The sequence below is a fragment of the Panthera tigris genome, chromosome C1 (genome assembly GCF_018350195.1).
Source record: "Panthera tigris isolate Pti1 chromosome C1, P.tigris_Pti1_mat1.1, whole genome shotgun sequence".
In the NCBI taxonomy this organism is placed as follows: domain Eukaryota; kingdom Metazoa; phylum Chordata; class Mammalia; order Carnivora; family Felidae; genus Panthera; species Panthera tigris.
In genome coordinates this window covers 218,944,853-218,963,802 of record NC_056667.1, presented here as the reverse complement: position 1 = coordinate 218,963,802, position 18,950 = coordinate 218,944,853, and the positions used below count along the sequence as shown (strand labels likewise).

At 55.5% G+C, this 18,950-nt stretch overlaps 1 protein-coding gene across 3 annotated transcripts in view; it reads left to right on the top strand.

The window, feature by feature from the left end:
* The first annotated feature begins 541 nt into the window (after positions 1-541).
* Positions 542-18,950, top strand: part of KIF1A (kinesin family member 1A) — a 95,018-nt gene continuing 76,609 nt past the window's right edge. For all 3 annotated transcript variants that reach the window (XM_042995908.1, XM_042995907.1, XM_042995912.1), the window contains exon 1: positions 542-621. The gene's annotated coding sequence lies outside the window, so the exon portion shown is untranslated. The remainder of the gene's footprint in view (positions 622-18,950) is intronic.

Here is an 18,950-nt window from a genome sequence, read left to right as displayed (position 1 = left end):
TCCCTGCGGCAGGGACCCCACCGAGTCTTTGTCCCTCTGCGACCAGGCGCTCGTGCTGCCAGCCTCGCGGGTGGGGGGCTGGGGGCAGGCGGAGATTTCACTAGAAAGGGGTCACACTTGGGGGAAGGCCCGGCGCGGGATCCGTGGCAAGTGCGGGTGGGCAGGGGGCCTCTGGGCAAGTGCGGGTGGGCAGGGCGCCGCCGGTCACTCACCCCCGCGGGGGGTGGGGGGGTGGCGCGCGGGGACTGCGCGGGCGGAGGGGGCGCCGCGTTCGAGCCCGGGGTCGGTTCCCCACGTCTCCCACCGAGCAGACCGCCGTGTCGGCGGTGATGTCACAGCTCGGCTCCAGGCCCCCCGCCCCCTCCGGTCCCAGCCCCCCTCCCCGAGGCGGCCGCGACGCCCGTCCCTCTCCCCGCGCGACAAACCAGCTGGCGGCTGGGGCTCGGGCGCCGCGCGCAGCCAACCAGCGCGGCGGGAGGGGCGCGGGGCGGGCCGGGCCGGGGGCGCGCAGCCCGTCACGCGGTGCCGCCGTCACAGCGCCCAGCGCAGCCCAGGAGCGGCAGCAGCTCCGCGCTCGGGGACCCGCGCCCATGCCGGGCCGCCGCCAGTGACGCCGGAGAGGTAAGGCGGCCGCCCGCCTGGCCTCGCCCCTGCGCCCCGCTGCCCGCACCTGCCTGCGCTGCGGCACCCCCCCCCCCCACCCCGGAGCCGCGTCCTTGTCGCCGCCGGCACCGCGCGCGCGGCCCCTGCTCTCCCCCCGACGCTCCCCGTCCCCGAGGAGAACAATGGGGCAAATTCAGGGGTGACCGCCCTTCAGTCGCGGCCCGGCCGGACCCTCGGGAAAGGCCCGTCGCCGCGACCCCTGCTGGGGCGGGACCGTCGCCGGGAGGGGCGGGGGTCGCCAGGGGAGGGCGCGCGCCGCCGGTGGCCTCTCGAGACGCCCCCTCCGTCTCTTCCGCCCTAGTCCTTCCCTGGAGAGGGGCCGCCGGGCTAGACCGCGGGGGAGGGCGGGCCGGGGCGAAGCGGAGAGCGCGCGGCCGGGGGCGCGGGGCAGCTGCCCGGGTCCCCGGGGTGGGGGAGGGGGTGCTGGAGCCCGGAGCCTACCAGGCGGGGCGGGGCGGGACGGGCGGGGGCTGCGGCGGGAGGCCCGCTTCGTGCGCGCCTCGGGGGGGGGGGTGCCCTTCATCCTCCCCCCGCCGCATCCTCTTCGGGAGAGACCCCGGCTCCATTCTAGAAAGGCTTGGGAGGGGCCGTCAGCGGATGAGGCCTGTATCTACGCAGCCGGCGCCCCAGTAACAGGTGTGGCCCGGCGGCGGGCAGGGAGGGGGCTGCGGGGCCGCCCGACTCGTGTGACAGGGACCAGCGCGGACGCGAGGACCCCCGGACTCCCCGTTTAGGCTGCGGCTCCCCCTCCCTCCTCCCACCGCAAACCAGGGGCGCAGCCCGTGTGCTCGAGAAGGGGCGGCGGAGGCATCCCAGGGCCGAGGGAGGGTCTGCGGTCCCCTGGGCGCTGGGGTGGGCGGGGTGGGGGTGGGGGGACAGCGGGCCGCAGGGCCGAGTAGGGGGGAGGGGAGGGAGGGAATGCCAAGTCATGGGGCCTGCTGGGCGCGGGCACGACGTCGCCCCGGCGCGGACCCGATGCGCGCCCTCGTTTCCAGGAATAGGGACTTGTCCCGAGAGACCGGTGGCCCCCTCCCCAAGAGGCGGCCCCCGCCGAGGCGTGCCCGCTTTGCTGGGACCAGAGGCCCGTTAGGGCATCGAATTGGACCTTGCGGCTGCGGAGAGGAGGAGGTGCGGGGAGGTCCCTGCCGCGCAGGGCTGGCGGGTCCCAACCCCGGGGAGGTCTGCGAGACAGAGCGCCCGCTCCTGCGGAGCGGTCACACCCGACCCGCTCTCCCTGCCCTGCTGTCTGTCTGCCTAAAGGGGCTCTGCCGGGGCAGCCTGGCCCGGATGCCTGGCCTCTCGGCCCGAGGAGGCAGCCGCAGGTTTGAAGGCCAGCTCTGGGGTCCAGAGCGTGGGGCGGGGGGGGGCTGGGACCGCACCTGCGGCGGCCATTTTGCAGGTGTGGTTGGCCACCCGCCTGGGCCGGGGCCGCGGGGTGAGGGTGGGCAGGCGTGGCGCCGGCAGCGGGGTGCAGCGTCTGCAGTGGCGGGTGAGGGATGCTGCGAGGGCCAGGGCCAGGCGCCAGGTCTGCTCTTGGTCGGGGTCGAGACCCAAGATGGGCTGATGCCTGCAGGGAGGCCGCTGGCTGGGAGACCCAGAGGGGGTGGGGGGGGGGGGGTCAGCCTCTACCTGGATGCTAGGTCTGCGAGGGCACTGGGTTCAAGATAGGGACCGGATGAGCGGCTCTGTCCCGCCTTCTGCCGGCATCTGAAGACAGGAGGGGTGTCCTCTGTGGGGTGTGGTCCACAGGACAGAGAGACTGGGATCGGGCTTGGAGTCAGGGCTCCCCGAACCCAAGAGTCCCAGTGGGGTGGGGGCGCCACGAGGGCCCGCTGAACGTCTGCTGTGTGCCCTTTCCCCTCTCCCACACTGGAGTGTCCCACAGACTGCCCCTCCTGGGGCCTTGCCCTGGGCCAGCCACAGCCAGTCGGAGACTGAACAAAGCTAGAATTTATACCACCCGACACAGGGGCCCCCGTCCACTCTGCCTCGACCCCCTTCAGTCACCACTGCAGACCCAGGGCTGACCATGTCCTTTGGAAGGAGAGCGAGATGGGGCCCTGGGACCACCGGATTGGGGACTTGGGGGTGGGGGACTACCAGCTTTGGGAACCATGCCCTTCATGCCCGAGACCCCGTACCTCTGAGAGTGGTCACTCAGCCGCTAGTGACCCCCAGGATGAGCGCACGGTCGTCCTCCTGCCCACTCCCGAGTGCTCCCTAGAGCACCGCCCCATTTAGGGTTCTTGGGCCCAAGGGAGTGGATCCCCACCCACATCCACTGTCTCCCTTTCCCCACCCAGACCCAGGAGCATCTCAGGGCCTGGTTGGGGCTGGACCACACCCTGCCCCAAACCTCTCAGCTTGGCTGGGGTGCTCAGGGGCAGAGCCAGGCAGGTGGGTCTGTTCTGTCCCATTAGCTGATGGGCCTCACCCCACAGCAGGGCTGGGGTAGCAGGCAGGGCGTAAGGGTCGGGGGTGTGGGCATGTGACTCACTGCCCCATCTGACCTACCAGGTTTGCAGTTTAACTCCCAACAGGACCGTGATTCTGGCTTTGGGCACTTCCCCCCCCCCCCCCCCGCCCCAGGTGCCTCAGGAACTCAGTGAGGGGCCATTGCACCGGGGGCACTGGAAGTGTGGAGGGCATGGTCAAGTCAACGGTCCGCTGAGGCTGAGCCTCTGACCCGTCTGGGTTTCTCTGCAGCCCTTCCTGTGTGCCTCCGTGGTCACGTCCCCCGCCCCAGCCAGCTCCCACCCTGGTTTTGTCATGCGAGCCCCTGGGAGCCCCTTGCTAGCTGGTGAGGCCTCACTGGGCGCTGTCCCTGGCACTGGGCAGGATTTACCTGCCGCCTGGGTGGCTGGGTATCTGAGAGGAGGGGCTGTCGCCTTCTCGAAAGCCCCCTCCGCCTGGATTTAATCTGCTAATCCTGGTCCTGCAGTCGGGCTGCCTGAGCCCTGCCCGCCCTCCCCCTCCTCCATGCAGAAGCCCAGGGGTGCAGAGTGCCCCGCACTGCCCGCCTGCTGGGTTCCAGGGCCCCCTGGGTCGGGGGTGGGGGGTGCTGGCCAGGACCCTCGCCTCCTGTTCTTACTCCTCAGCCTGCTCCACACTGGTCTTGGGCTGTTTGTGCACACAACAGTCCCTTACACGCTCAGTCTCAACACACGCCCACGCACACTCACTCACATACGCTCATGCTTCCGGCCTTACTCGCACCCATACACATATTCACACACGCACACTCACATTCACGCATAGACACACACCCAACCTCACCCTCTCACTGTCTCTTACACACGCGGCCTCACACACTCTTCCAGTCTCACTCTCGCACACTCACCCCCCCCCACACACCCCCTCTCACACACGCACATGTGCACACACGCACACAGCCCTCGCTTGTCTTTGTTCCTGCCTAATCCTCTCTCTTCTCTGGAGCCTTCCACCCAGCCTCCACGGGAGGTCCCTGGACCCCCTCACATGCCACCACCTTGAAGCCAGCTGCAAGCCCCCACTGTAGGTGGTGGGTCAGGGGAGAGAAGTAGGCATTTAGTGGGTGCAGACTGCGTTGCACATCTCATGGGCCTCTCCTCACGGGGGGCCCCCAAGCCCCCAGCCACGCGGGCGGTGCCCTCCCGTTTCTCAGGTCTGGACACTAAGGCTCCTGGTGGGCCTGTGGCTTGTCACGGGGGCCCCGAGAGTCCACCCAGCTCCCTAGACCCCGGAGATGGCTGCTCTTAGCACTTCCTGCCCTCCTTGCCACCCCTCTACGCCACCCCACCCACCGGCCTGACCCCCACCCCCCCACCCCACAGCCTCACTCCCACCCACCCCACCCCTCCACCCCAACCCTCTACCCCCACCCCACCCACCGGCCTACCCCCCCACCCCACTGCCTCACTCCCACCCACCCCACCCCTCTACCCCCCACCCCAACCCTCTACCCCCACCCCACCCACCGGCCTCACTCCCCACCCCCCCACGCCACCCCTCCACCCCCACCCCAACCCTCTACCCCCACCCCACCTACCGGCCTACCCCCCCACCCTACTGCCTCACTCCCACCCACCCCACCCCTCTACCCCCCACCACACCCCTCCACCCCCCACCCCAACCCTCTACCCCCACCCCACCCACCGGCCTCATCCCCCACCCCTCACCCCACTGCCTTACTCCCACCCACCCCACCCCTCCACCCCCACCCCAACCCTCTACCCCCACCCCACCCACCGGCCTCACTCCCCACCCCCACCCCACCCCTCCACCCCCACCCCAACCCTCTACCCCCACCCCACCCACCGGCCTACCCCCCCCACCCCACTGCCTCACTCACACCCACCCCACCCCTCTACCCCCACCACACCCCTCCACCCCCCACCCCAACCCTCTACCCCCACCCCACCCACCGGCCTCATTCCCCACCCCTCACCCCACTGCCTCACTCCCACCCACCCCACCCCTCCACCCCACACCCCAACCCTCTACCCCCACCCCACCCACCAACCTGCCCCCCATCCCACTGCCTCACTCCCACCCACCCTACCCCTCCACCCCCCACCCCAACCCTCTACCCCCACCCCACCCACTGGCCTCACTACCCACCCCTCACCCCACTGCCTTACTCCTACCCACCCCACCACACCCCACCCCAACCCTCTACCACCACCCCACTCACCGGCCTGCCCCCCCCACCCCACTGCCTCTCTCCCACCCACCCCACCCACCAGCCTGCCCCCCCACCCCACTGCCTCACTCCCACACACCCCACCCCTCCACCCCCCAACCTAAACTTCTACCCCCACCACACTCACCGGCCTGCCCCCCCACCCCACTGCCTCACTCCCACCCACCCCACCCCTCCACCCCCCACCCCACCCCTCCACCCCCCACCCCACCCCCCAGCCTCATCCCCCACCCCTCACCCCACTGCCTCACTCCCACCCACCCCACCCCTCCACCCCCCAACCTAACCCTCTACCCCTGCCCCACCCACTGGCCCACCCCCCACCCCCCACACCACTGCCTCACTCCACCCACCCCCACCCCTCCCCTCCATACATACCCCAACCCCAAACCCCCAACCCAATCCTCTACCCCCACCATCCCACCCACCACCCCTACCTGTTCCCTCATATCCCCACCACACTCTTCTGTCCCAGTGCCCCACCCACCCCACCTCACAAACAGTAGGCGTCCAGGAAATGCTATTTTCTTGTTGAGCTGGTTGTTTTAGCCCAAGTGGTCCATTTCCTGTGTGCCCAGAGAAGGCAGCCACCGCCCTGTTCAGGTGCAGATTTTCTGTGTGCCTTCACAGCTCCCATTTAGGGCCCAGTGTTTCCTGAGGAAAGAGCCCCCCTGCTCTGGGTGTCCTGTGAGGCTCCTGAAATGCAGCTCTGGGGAGGGGGTGGGGATGGCCCCCACTGCACCTGCAGACCCCTCTCCTGCCTTCAGAGTGAGGCTGCTGGTGCCCAGGAGTGCCCTAGGGGGGTGTCGGGAGTCCTCTCCCCCCTCTCAGGTCTAGCCCAGCCAGTAGTGCTCAGGGGGGCATCGGTGTTCTTCCCCAGCTGTCGTCAGCTCCACCAGGATGGTGAGGGGCAGGGCTGGGCCAGCAGTGCCCACGGGCTGTGGGTCCATGAAGACCAGGCATCTGAGGGGCCCCTGTGGGGCTGGGGCATGGGGGTTGTCATCTGCTTTGTGTCATCTGATCCTCACTGTCTGCCTGCTCCTGATGCTTGGGCCACAGCACGGACACAGGCCCTGGTGCCTGAAGGGTGTCAGGATAAGCAGTGATATGGCGGCCAGGCCCAGAGTAGAGGAGGAAACTTAGGGCCTCCCTCTCTTCTGCATGAGCTCCATGCTTGGGCAGGACATTCTTCACTAGTGTCTTATTCCCCAGCCCTCAATCACACTCTGTCCTGCCAGGTCCCCTCTTTCCTGGCTCCCACACCCCCTGGAGCCCCCTCCCTGCTGTCTCCCTCCTGTCTGTAACCTGCCACGTGCCAGCCTGCCTGTTGCTCACCACATCCCCTGGGTCAGTGGCTCTGTTTCTTGGACCCCAGAGCTACTCTGGTTTTGGCTTCCTGTCCTGTGTGACTTCCTGAAAATGGTGATGAGTTCTTGGCCGTGTGTCTGCGTCTCTGCTCTGTCCTCACACTGGGTACATGGTTTGTCCGGTGGCATTTGTTTCCCCTAAACATTCCGCCCAGAGCACTCGACATTGGCTTCATGGCCTGCTGCATCCAGTTCCTTACGAGCAAAGATCCACCCTTTTTCTTTTCCTGTTTTCTTCCTCGACTTTATGCGTTGTCTTCTCGTCTTGTTCTCTTTTCTTTCATATATCGTGTCTCCTTTTTTAGGTCTTATTTTCTGGGCAGTTTTGGACTTCATTTGCAAGTTCTTCTTGAAATTGTGTATTTCAGCACCTACCTTTTCCATCTCTAAGAGCTCCTTCTTTCTTGTCACTAACTGTTCTTGTTTCACAGCATCCTGTTCTTGTTTTGTAAATGTACTATTTTCTTGAAACGTTCTGAGTATATTCATTGAGGGTTTTTTTTTTTTTTTTTCATTTGCTTGTTTTTGCTTCCATTCTGTGCTTTATCTCTTGTTTTCTGCTGGTTTATTCTGGTCTTTACCTTTGAAACTTTTTATTCTTCTCTTGTACATGGAAGTCCTTGTGGGCCTGTTTGTGTTGGGGAGCCCACTGGGTAGTAGAGCGTGCTGCCACTGGTTTCCCCAGGTCTGAGTGGGATTCCGACTGGCACTCGGTGTGGGCTGTGGAGGCTCCACTGGCAGCCTTTGCTTTTGGTCTGAAGGGCTAGGAGCTGGATCCAAGCTGCCCTGCTCCCTCATACTGGAGTGTGGGGCGCCAGCATCCACACTGAAGCATTCACTCTCACCGGGCATTTCCTTCCAAGTCTGTGAGAAGAAACGTCAGCTGTGTGCCTGAGAGTGTTGGCAGCCACTGCCCTCTGTGAGGGTGGGTGGCAGGGAGGGGGTGAAAGTTTTACTGATGTGGCTGTTCTACAGGCAGACTTACACTGAGGACCCTTTCTCCAGCCTCACTTCCTGCCCCTGCTCTCCACTGGCTGCTTTGAGCCCACGAGCCCAGAACCCCCGAGGCCCCTGCTGTGTGCCAGCCCCTTCTGGGCCGTGTCTGGCTCCGCCCCCTCCCACAAAGGTATGAGGGCCTGAGGTCATGGGTGATGCCTCTCCCCTGCCCTTCACCATTGGGGTGACTCACTGGCGTGCTCTTTTCTTCCATGGGGCCTCCAGAGTGACCCCTGGCCATGCCTGGCACTCGTGCAGCCCGGGGGTCCTCACCCTTCTGAGGGGTCTAGGGGCCCGGCCGGCATGGACTGCAATGTATATCTGTTGTAATACTAAGAAAAGCTAGTTTTGTCTTTTCTCAAACTCTTCAGGAAAAATCAGTGTTTCAGGAGGAGGTGCTGCGTTGCTGTGGTGCTCCAGGGTGTGCCGCTGGGCTGGGGGGGACAGACCGATGCCCAAGGGGACAGCGGCCAGGGAGGCCTTGGCGCCCAGTGCGGATTTGTGCAGGGGCCGGCCCCAGGCCTCGGGCAGCCTTTGCTCGTCCGTTTCTCCACAGAAGTTTGGCCTCTGCTTGCACATGCTGCCCACGCCCCTGCTCCGTTCCTTTGTCCTGTTCCTTGGAGAAATACCCCAAGGGCCCTGAGAAACAGATGTGAGCTCCTCGAGGGGCTGGCCCCATCCTCTGTGTCCGCAGTGACCTGTCTGCGGTTGGGTCCTCCGCGTGTTTTCACCAAGTGAACGGATTTCAACTCCCCTCCTAACCCGGGGGCCTTGGCCCATGGCTCTGGGTCTCCCTCCCCCGCGGTCCTGACCATCGTCACTTCCTCGTCCACATGCGTGACTGCTGTCGCCTGGCCCCTCTCTTTCTTCTCCTGCTGACCGTCTTCTCTGCCCCACTTCTCACGGATGCAGCCCAGGTCTTGTCACCCTTAGACACTGATGGCAGCCCTCTTTAGGCCACGGGGCAGACCCTCGTGGCTCGGGGGCCCTCTGGAACAGTTCCTCGGGCTCCTCTTGGGTTCTGGCGTGCTCCCTGCACCTGCGTGGTTCTCCCGGCTCTGAGCCCGGGCTGGCCTGCTCATCACCCCTGCACACGCCCTCCCAGCCGCCCTCTGCAGCACCTGCAGCCACGTGACCCTCCACCCCTAAAGGGACCATGGCGCACTTTCTGCCTTCCCGTGTCCTCTCAGACGCCTCACCAGGCGCTGGGAGGGGAGCGTGGCCTTCTTCCAGCTCTCCAGCTTGTGGCGTGTCTGCGGCAGTGACCCCCCAGCCCCACACCTTCACACCCCCGCCGGCAGCCCCGCCCCCTGCCGTAGGTGACAAGGGCTGGCTCCGCCCCCTGCCTCATCACCCTGATTTCCTGCTCCCCTTCGTGGCGAGACTTCTCGAAAGAAGTTAAACACTGTTGTCATGTGATAGGACTCACAAAAAAGAATACAGAGCGTGTCCACAGACAGCCACGTGTCCACCCTCAACTTCAGAGGTAAAGCTTTTCCAGCACGCTCCCGGTTCCCCGGCACTGAGGGCGACCGCCCCCCTAACCCTCGCGAGGGGGCTCTGGGGCCGGGCCGCCTTGCAGACCCGGAGGGCCACATCAAGGCCTCGGCGGCACCCACGGTCAGACTCCTGACCCGACCCGAAGGCTCACCGTCACCCAGACCGCACTCCGCGTGCTCAGAGCTGCGTCGTGGACCCCGAGCCTCCCCCGTGGGTGTGCAGCCCTGCATGGGCCGAATCCCCTCACGCGTCCGTCCGTGTCCCGCCGGGCTGTCTGAGTGACGTTTGCTGTTTATGACGTTCCCAGGGACTGTGTCTCTGCTTCATTCGGTCCCATCTGGACAGCCGCGGTGTGACCCGTCCTGTCTCCGGTCGGCGGACAGCCAGTCTCTCCATCCCCTCCGTCTTCCCTCCTCTTTCTCTTTTCTGCTGCAGACACCGCGGTGTTGGGGTACACGTCTGGTCACAGAGCGGCCGGTCCCATAGTCTGCGACTGTACTGGATGCGTCTCCCCGTGTTGTTTCTAAGCCGGTCATGCCGGTGAGCTGTTCCCGGGAGGACCGTGCTGTTCCCGTCGCCCTGTCCTTACAACAGGTCGTGTTGCCACATGTTTTAACGCTGGGACCCGAGGGGTGTGGTTTGGAGCCCACGCTCTTGATTACCGTGGTGGTTGGGTGTCGTGTCCTGTAAGTTACCTGTTCAGATCTCGTTGCTATTTTCTCGACCTTTTTGTTTGTTTATCTGGTCTTTGTGTGTTGTCCGTATGTTCTGCACACGAGTCCGCGTGAGTTAGATGTGCTAAAGACATGTCCGGGTGCCTGAGCGTCTGCACCCACGATGGTATCTCGATGTCTGGACTTTTCCTTCTGGAGTCTTCTGTGGGTTGAAGCCTCAAAGGAGAACGTGGAGACAGCACCCGTCTTCGTTTTCTTCCCAAACGGTTGTTCACGTTCGGGTCTTGAGTCTGGGTGGAATTGGATTTGGTATAAAAAAGGAATCTAATTTTGTGTTTCTCCATATGGCCAGCCGGTTGTCTTCATCCACCGGGGCCGCTGCGACAGAACACGCCAGGCTGGGCGGCTCACAGACCACAGTGATTTCTCACACTTCTGAGGCTGGAAGTCCGAGGTCAGGGTGCCGGCAGGGCCAGCTTCTGGCGAGTGCCCGCTCTGGGTTGCAGTTGGCCAACTCCGCTGCAGAGCGGAAGCAGGCTCTCTTGGGACTTTGATAAGGGCGCTAATCCCATTCGTGCGGCCCACCCTCACGAACTCCTCTAACCCTAACCGCCTCCCACTGCCTCCCCCATACCGTCCCGTCGGGTAGGGTTTGGGTTAGGAACGTGGGGACACGGACGTTCAGTCCACAGCCAGTTTTGTCAGCCATGCAGCTTCCGGATCCCTCCCTTCCCTGCTGACCTGCACAGCCCCCTTTGTCCGCTCTCTGAAGGGCTGGGTCTGTGCGCGTGTGTTTCTGGGTCTCTTCTGTTACCCTGGTGGCGACTCACCTGGTCCCAGCCACTCCGTCTTAACCACCATAGCTTTATATTAAGTCTTCATACCGGGAGGGCGTGTCCTCATCTACCCTCTTGTGTTTCTTCAGCGCCGCACTCTTCCGTAGAAATTTTTGGAAGGAATTTGTCAACCTTCCAGAAAAAAATGTGTTTGAGGTTTCGTTTGAAATTACAGTGAATTTTTGATTCACTCGAGTGAAAATAAACGTTTTTTAAAAGATATTGAAAATTTTCCACAAACCAGTTCTAGGTCTTCATTTATTTAGATTTTCTATAAAATTTTTGTGAAGGTTAAAAGTGTCCTCATAAAAGTTATGCACATCTTTTGTGATATTTATTACTATCAAGGTCCTATATGCTTTGGGTCAATTTTTATTTTTAATTTTTTAACGTTTATTTATTTTGAGAGAGAGAGAGAGAAAGTGAGCGAGCAGGGGAGGGGCAGAGAGAGGGGGACACAGGGAATTGGGTTATTCTTCAAAGGTACCTTAAAAATATATTTTAGCCACTAGGGTGGCTCAGCCAGTTAAGCATCCAACTCTTGATTTCAGCCCAGGTCATGATCTCATGATCATGAGATCAAGCCCCACGTGGGGCTCTGCGCTAAGCATGGAGCCTACTTGGGATTCTCTCTCTCTCGCTCTCTCTCTCTCTCTCAAAAAAGACACACACACACACACACACACACACACACACACACACCTTTAACTCTTTGCCTCTAGTATATTCCAGTGTGGTTGGTTTCTAGCAATTTTACCGTACCTTCCCCAATTCAAATAATTTGTCTGTGGATCCTCTTGATTTCTGTGTGGATAAGCAAATGGTCTGTAAATGATGGCAATTTGGGTTTCTTCTTTCCAATCTGTATTTTGTCATTGTTGTTTCTTTTTCATGTCTTGTCGCTCTGGCCAGAACCACCACTTCCATGTGAAATAGAAGTGTGATGGGCGTCCCAAACTTGTTTTTGAATTTAAAGGAAATGTTCCTAATATTTTAGCATTAAGTATGGTGTTTGGGTAGGTTTTTAGCAGATATGTATCATGAGATTAAAGATTTCTTTTATTCTCGTATTGCCAAGAGTTTTATCATAAACAGATTTTGAAAATTATTGAATGCTTTTTCAGCATCTATGGAGTACCTCATTTGGCTTTTTCTCCTTTAATCTGCTATGTGGTGAATTCTATTAATAGATGTACTTATGTTAAACCATACATATGTTATCGTACCGGTATTCTTGGAGTAAACCTACCGCGTTATCCGTTTTATTTGCTGCTTGGCCTTCTTGCTAATGTTTCAGACTTTTGTATCTATGTTCATCAGTGAGGTCAGTCTATGGTCTTCTTTTCTCAAATTTCTTTTGTCTAACTTGATGCTAAGGTCATATTGGCCTCAGTGAATGAGTCGGGAGTATAATCTCCCTTCCTCTGTCTGCCTCTCATTTTTCTGTTCTCTTAAAGAGTTTGATTACGATTGGAATTACCTAGGTTTTTGAATGTGTGCTGGGGTTCACTTGTAAAAAGTGTCTGTGTCTGCTGGTTTTTTGGTAGGTAGATTTTTCAACTATTGAATCAACTTCGTTAATAGTTATAGGAAAATTCAGGTTCCCACGGAGTAGTTTTTCTCCTGGTTATAGATCATCGTTTCCTGCTTCTTGGCATGTATAATATTTTTTTTTTTATCAGATTCTAGACATTTCTACATCGTGGAGTGTCTGAATTATGCTTTCTTCTTAGAAAGCATGTTGGGCTTTAGTTTGGCAGGCAGCAAATTACTTGAGATAATTTGATCCTTGAGACCTGATTTTAAGCTTTCCTAGAGTTACTCTAGAGTAGATGTCGCTCCAGGGATAGTTAAGCCTGCTGCTGAAGTATGATTTCTTTGGGGTCTCTACTGAATGTCTGGGAGGGAGGGATCGAGAGGACTCTCTTCTGGCTGGTCGATGCACAGATACCTTCTTTTATGTCAGCTTTGGGAACCTGTGTCTTCTTTGCCTGGACTACATGGGGACAGACTAGTTCTCTACAAAGACTCGAGGGAACCTCTGCTACCTAGCAGCTATTTCCTTTCCAGAACTCTGCTCCACGACGTCCAGCCGCTTCAAACTACCCAAACTCTGGCCTCCATCTCCTCAAGTCATGAAAGCTGCTTGGGTCCTACCTCCCTAAGCCTGAAATCTGGAAATTGCCTCTGGGCAGATTTGGAGTGATTATAGGTTTCCTCTTGTATGTTTCCCTTCTCTCCGTGATCACAGCCGTGCGCTGCCTGCTGTACAATGTCTGAAAACAGTTATTTTCATACATTTTTTTCAGTTTTTGAGTTGTTATTTACAGGGAGAGTTTAAAGGTACCCTTGTAGCTTCCATCGTGGCTGAATGTGGAAGTGCCGGAAGTTTCTTCTTTTGTGTGTTAGCTATCTCGAAGTTTATTTTTCAGTTTTCTTTTTTTAAGTTATTTTCATTTTATTTTATTTTCTTTAGAGAGAGTGTGAGCATGCAGATGTGTGTGCGAGCAGGGGAGGGGCAGAAGAGGAGGGAGAGAGAATCTCAAGCAGTCTCCACACCTAGCACAGAGCCAGACGTGGGATGTTATCTCATGACCTGAGACAAAATCAGGAGTTGGACGATGAACAGACTGAGCCCCCTGAGTGCCCCTCTTTTGAAGTTTTCTAAACACAGGTCTTTAATGATCTTTTATTGATTTTTAATTGTGTTCAAATTACACGATCCGTTTGACACAGAGTCTTTGACATTTATTAGGAGTTGTTTTGTGACCTACTACGTGGTGAAATGTTGTAAAGGTTCCATAGGTGTTAGACAAGGGACCGTTTCTCTCCTTTTCCAGAGGAAGACAGCACCTGTGCTCATCAGTTCGTGATTATCACGTTCAGGTTTTCTACATCTTTGTTAATTCTGTCTGCTTGATCTGTCGGTTAGTGAGGGATTCGTTAAAATTCCCGTCATGATAAGTTAATGAATTCTTTCGTGTAGCATGACTCTTAACCTTGGTTTTATGTTTTCATCGTGTTGTCTCTCTGGGACCGTGCTGAGTAATTTTTTCTGATATGTTTTCCAGTTCATTAATTCTCTGCTCAGCTTCATTTAATTTGCTGATTAATATGTCTGCTAAGTTTTGAACTTTGAATGGTCACATTTTCATTTCTAAAAGTTCTGCACGGTTTTTGCCCCATATTTTACACCATCATTTCCCATTCCTGTTTATTTCTCTAAGCATTTTAGGCACACGTATTTTATAACCTGTGGCTGACAGTTCCAGTATCTGTAATCTTCGATAGTCCAGGATGAAGATCTAATTCTGGTTCTTTTTTCGTTTCCTTTTCTACCCCCCACCCCACCCTCACCCCCCCACCGGAACTCTTGCTCATGGTGAATTGCTTCTCTGGCATTTGGGTAATATTTAATTGTGAGCATCCATTTGACTGATCTTTATCTGTGGGAGTCCCGGGGACCCGAGAAGAGGAAGCTGTTTCTTTTATTTATCATCATTATTCTTTAGTCTTTATTTTTGAGAGAGAGAGAGAGAGAGAGAGAGAGAGAGAGATTGCGTGTGAGTGTGGGGGAGGGGCAGAGAGAGACAGAGGATCTGAAGCAGACTTTCACACCGTCAGCACAGAGCCCGATGCGGGACTTCAACCCACCGACCGTGAGATCATGACCTGAGCCGAAGACACTTAACCAGCTGAGCACCCCCCGCCCCAGGCGTCCCGAAGGCTAAGCTGTTTCTCAGGAGATTTGTTCTTGTGGTTGTGACGTGCTGTAGCGGCTGAGCCCCGCTCTGAGGTCACTTCTCAAACCTGGGTTTCACTGATCATGCAGGGGTCGCAGATCTGAGACCCAAACCTGCACGAGGACAGGTCTGTGACCTCGGAGTCTCGGAAACACTGGCTTTTCCACCCCGGGGGGCTGAGAGGCGTCACAGTAATTCCCCTGGGTCCCTTTGATGACAGGTGGCTTTTCCCCAGCCTTCCATGTCACACGATTTGGATCCATTTCCAACTTTGTGTGTGTTTGAGGCCATGCCCTCCAGCCTCCATTCGGCAGGCGAAACCCAGAAAAAATTCACCTGTTTTCCTTGTTGGTTGAGAAATACGACTTTTATTTATTCATTCATTTATCTATCTATCATTTATGTATTTATAATTTTCTATTCTATTCTAGACAGAGAGAGAGCGAGAGCAGGGGAGAGTCTGTTGCTCAGCCGACTGAGCCACTCGGGCGCCCCTAGAAATACTAACTTTGATGAGCCAACTGTTTTTGTCTTCGCACATGCCAGTGTTTGTCAACCAAAAGGAGGTCTGTTTATTTATCTACTTATTTACCTGAGCCATGTGGTAATTAAAACAAATTCTGTAAGTGTGACCACAGCCTAGAAGGGTCAGATACGGCCGCCAAACCTGTTTATGGAATCAGCAGGTGTCCGTCTCCGTCCCCGTCCCCGTCAGCTCGCTCTCTCTCTCTCTCTCTCTCTCTCTCTCTCGGCTGTTGTGTCGTGCTCAGTCGCTCCGTCGTTCCGCGGTGCTAAATAATGTGCTTATTCTGCTGAACGGTGTTTGCCTGTTTTGGAAGTTGCATAAGTGGAATTATAAAGTGTGTACCTTTTGTGTTTGAGTCCTCTTTTCTCAGTGTTATGTTTGTGAGATTCGTCCATTTATCTTCTCTCCCTCTTGAAATGCCACCAAAATAAGGGCAAAGGTAAACTCAAGAAAGACCTAAGCTCTTCCGGCAGGAAGAAAGACCAGAGGAGGCACAGTGACCGCATTTTGGAAAATGAAAAGCCGAACCCTCGTGGTGACTGACGGCAGACTCAGGAAAGCTGGACCCCAAGGAGGCCGAGGGGAAACCGGGAAGCGACCTGTGGTGTCCCCACAAGGCTCAGGACCTGGGCACCCAGCTGCCTGTGGCAGTGAGGGCGAGATTCAAGGGGACCTGCCCGAAGTCTGCTTAAGAGGCAGCTGGATTCCCAAGGCTTCTCCGCTGCTCCTTCTCTATCTCTTTCGATCTTTCTAACCCTTCGGCCGTGACTTAGTCAGTGCTCACCAGTGACTGATTCAGTGACCGAGTCCAGCCCCCTCCCTAGTAGAGTTTTTCTCGAATCTCCAGCCCCCTGCCCTATCAGAGGCTCCGCTGCTGGTCCACAGACCTGGGCCTTTCTCCAGGAAAACTCCCCTGAAGGTCCCCCCCGGCGAACCTGCAGCTCCCTGAGGGACGCAGGGGGTCTGAACCTGCCTGGGAACCGTGTGAAGCGCCCCCCACCCCCCGGGACGGGGTGAACCCCCCCCCACCCCAGGCTTGTGGTTCAGCCGCATCCCACAGTTTTCATATGCTGTATCCTCACTGTTGTTCGGTTCAAAATAGTTTCTCATATCTGATGACTTTTGTTTGTTTGTTTGTCCCATGGGTTATTTAGAATTGTACTGCTTCATGTCCAAGCAGTTGGGGGATGTTGTAAGTTGTTTTGTTTTGTTCCGTTTTATGCACCTTATGAGTATAATTTTATTTATTTATTTGTTTATTTACTTATTTATTTATTTTCTTAATGTTTATTTATATTTGAGAGAGAGAGACAGAGAGGGCACAAGCCGGGGAGGGGCAGAGAGAGAGGGAGACACAGAATCCAAAGCAGGCTCCAGGCTCCGGGCTGTCGGCACAGAGCCCGACTCGGGGCTCGAACTCACGGACCGTGAGATCATGACCTGAGTCGAAGTCGGAAGCTTATCCGTCCACCCAGTTACGCTTAACAGGATGCTTAACTGAGCCACCCAGGGGCCCCTTGATTTTAATTTTAAATTGAAATTTGTTAGAGTTTGATTTATGACTAGCATATGGCTAATTTTCGTACGTGTTGCATGCACTTTAAAAGAATGTGTGCGATATATATTTTTCCTTCTCAGTAGCTGATGGAACAAGCAAACCAAAAAATTTTATTGTTTTATTTTCAACCTCTCTGTGTCTTTTTATTTAAGGTGTCTCTTGGCAACAACATAGAGTCTTTAAAGATCTGTTTCGACAATTACATTTTACTGGGAGTGTTTACCTCATACAAATTTAGTCTATACTAATGGGGCTTTTGTCTGCAGTCTTAAGTCTTCATTTTCCATTTGGCCTAACTTTTGTTGTTGTTCTTCTATGTTTCCTCCTTAGTTGCCTTCTATTGGATTAACAAAAAGATTTACATTTTTTCTGTTTTTTTTCTTGCTGCTAAATTGTTTCTTTTTCTGCTCTTTTGATGATTACCTTAGCAGTTGAAACACGTATACTTGAGAGTCTAATATAAATTGTTGCTTTTCCGCTTACCTGATAATGCTGACGCCTGAGCCCTGTCTCGTGGCTTCTGTCATTGGTGCGGAGAAGTCAGTTGTCAGGCTTGTTTTCGTCCCTTTAGAGGTTATGTGTCTCTTTTTTTTTTTCCTGGCTGTTTTTAGGATTCTTCATCGTTGGTACTCAGCAGTTTTATTATGATGCACCTTCATGTAGATTTCTTTGTGTTTATCCTGCTTGGCCTTTGCAAGGCTGCTTGAATCTATGGGTTGATCTGTTTCAGCAATTGTGTGTATGTATGTACATACATATGTATTTAAACTGTTTATTTATTTATTTATTTATTTATTTTGAGAGTGTGTGTGTGTGTGTGTGTGAGTAGGGGAGGGGCAGAGAGAGAGAGAGAGAGAGAGAGAGAGAGAGAAAGAGAGAATCCTAAGCAGGCTCCATGCTGTCAGCACAGAGCCCGATTCAAGGCTTGATCTCACAAACTGTGAGATCATGACCTGAGCCAAAATCAAGAGTTAGATGCTCAACCGACTGAGCCACCGGGGCGCCCCTTGCTTCAGCAATTTATTTGTATTTTTTAAAATATTTTTTTAACTTTTACATTTATTTATTTTTTGAGAGACATAGAGAGACAGAGCACAAGTTGGGGAGGGGCAGAGAGAGGAGACACAGAATCTGAAGCAGGCTCCAAGCTTGGAGCTGTCAGCACAGAGCCCGACGCGGGGCTTGAACTCACAAACCACGAGATCATGACCTGAGCCGAAGTCGGATGCTTAACCGACTGAGCCACCCAGGCGCCCCTAAAATATTTTTTAAAGTTTTTGTTTTGAGAGGTGGGAGGAGAGGCAGAGAGAAATGGAGAAAGAGAGTCCCAAGCTGGCTTTGTGGCATCAGGACAGAGCCCAATGTGGGGCTCGAATTCATGAACCATGAGATCATGACCTGAGCCAAAATCAATAGTCAGCTGTTTAACTGAGTGAGCCACCCAGGCACCCCAGCTTCAGCAATTTTAGACAATTAATCATTATCTTTTTAAGTATTGATTCTCTCCTATTTCTTCTCCTTTTAGATTCCAATCACATGCATGTTAGGCTGCTTCACTGTGTCCTATATTACTCTGACTCTACTTTCTGTATTTTCCATTCATTTTTTCCTCTATTCTGTAATTTCTGCTGGCCTGTCCTCCAGTTCATGAACACTGCCTTCAGCTGTGTCTAATCTCTTGACCTCTTAATGTCAGTTATTGTGTTTTCAGTTCTAGAATTCCCATGAGAAATTCTTTGTTATCGCTTCAAGTCTTCTTGCAAAATTCTTCATTTTTTTTCCATTTAATTTCTCCGTACTTTTCTCTTTATTTTGAATATATAAGTTGTGGTCATTTTAAAGTCCTTGTTTGATAACTCCTAGATCTGGATCATGTGTAGATATGTTCCCCCCCCCCCCAATTTGTTTTGAATCCTATAGTCCTGTCTTTTCTCATGTCCTATGACTTTGGATGTATTGTCAGACCTTGCCTGTTAAAACACTGTAGAGGCTCTGGATGGTTTGCTCCATTCCTTCCAGACGGGCAGAGTAGGCGGTCATCCCTGATTCAGGCAGAGACTAAGCTGAGTCAGGGAAGCCTTGCAGTTTGGGTAAGGTTAATCCTCCCTGTGGTTCCGCCCTCCCTTTAGACTGTGTGCTTCCCCGGGCTTTCAAACCAGGCCGTGGTGTGATCACCAAGAGGATCCTGAATGCTAATCCCTGTCTCCTTAACACCTGAGACCGCAAAAGACTCCTGGTGGATTTTTAGAAGCTTTCTGCTTGAGATTTTAAACTCCACCCCTCATACCCTCAGAGTTCGGCACACGTCTTAAGGCTTGAACTGGCCAAGTGAAGTTCCCCACTCCTTCTTTCTTCTGGGATTTTGGTCTCTCAAGTGTGCTGCTTTTGACCAAAAGCTCAGCG